The following is a 1,208-nucleotide window of genomic DNA, read 5'->3' on the forward strand; positions in this document are numbered from 1 at the left end:
GGGCTTCAGACCAGGTCATATTCCCTTTTGATGTTGCAGATGTGGGTTTGATGACCGTGTTGTCCTCTTCAGAATTTATGTCTTGATCTTCACTGTTCTCATAATATGAATCTATCGTCTCTTTCTTTTTACTCGTGGTGTTTCTTTATTCCCTGGCCTTTAAAGAGATTAAGCTCTCCTGCTGGGGAGCAGAGGGCACTGACCCAAGCTTCTTGTGTTGGGAGCCTAGGTCTTGGTCACTGGTTTCGTGCACTGGGTCCTCTTATATTGGGAAATGGAGGCTGTAGGGTTCTGGCAGCTTATCTGGCATTGGGCTGGAATCAGCAAGGCTGGGACTTTCAGGTAAATCTAGGTTGCCTGATCTTCCTTTCCTTTAGCTTTGTTTGGCTCCTTTTAGATGGATGCTTCAGGGTGTTTATCTACCTGGGGCCCCTTGCAGTGCTGCCTCCCTTATTTCTGTTGAGGCACTGGGAGACTTCTTTCCTGTAGAATGCCTAGGAACCTGGTAGTTTTCTGAGCTGGTTTCCACCAGTTACTCCACCCTCACTGAGGCACTCAGAGGTACAGGTGTTCGTGTTTGCCTGCTCAACCACCTGGGCTTCGGGATCTCCTTCTGGTTGGCAGTTGGAGGCTGTAGGGTTCTGACAGCTTACCTGGTGCTAGGGTGCAATCAACAAGGCTGGAACTGTCAGGCAACTCTAGGTTGCTTTCTTCAGCTCCTTTCAGACGAATGCTGCCTGGTGCTTATCCACCTGGGGCCCTTTTTAGTGCTGCTTCCCTTATTTTTGCTGAGGCACTGGGAGACCCATTTGCTGCAGAATGCCCAGGCACCGAGAATCTTCTCCTGGTGTGCTAAAGTGGGTCTTTCCAGTAGCTGGCTAGGCGACTCCTGATTCTGTACTGCTCCCCTTCCCCCAGGGTAAGAGGGGCCTTTCCCGTTAATCCCTCTAGCTACCTGGGCTACTGTACTGCTGTACCTCATCTTTCTTCTGGTTCAGCTGTTCCAGGGTTTTTTCTGGGGTGATATTTTCTCGGTTTTCAGAGGTTGATAGGGGAGGGTGAGAGGAACTACGTTTTTACTCTGCCATTTTGGCTCCTGGAAGCAGGAAGTTACTCTCTACCCCTGATCTTGAAAGAGTGTCTAGATTATCACCATTACAGATTATGTTGGCTCTTGATGATAGAAAAATGTCATTTTAAGAAAAGCT

Source organism: Vombatus ursinus, unplaced genomic scaffold (assembly GCF_900497805.2).
Source record: "Vombatus ursinus unplaced genomic scaffold, bare-nosed wombat genome assembly UNPS02015062.1, whole genome shotgun sequence".
NCBI classification, from domain to species: domain Eukaryota; kingdom Metazoa; phylum Chordata; class Mammalia; order Diprotodontia; family Vombatidae; genus Vombatus; species Vombatus ursinus.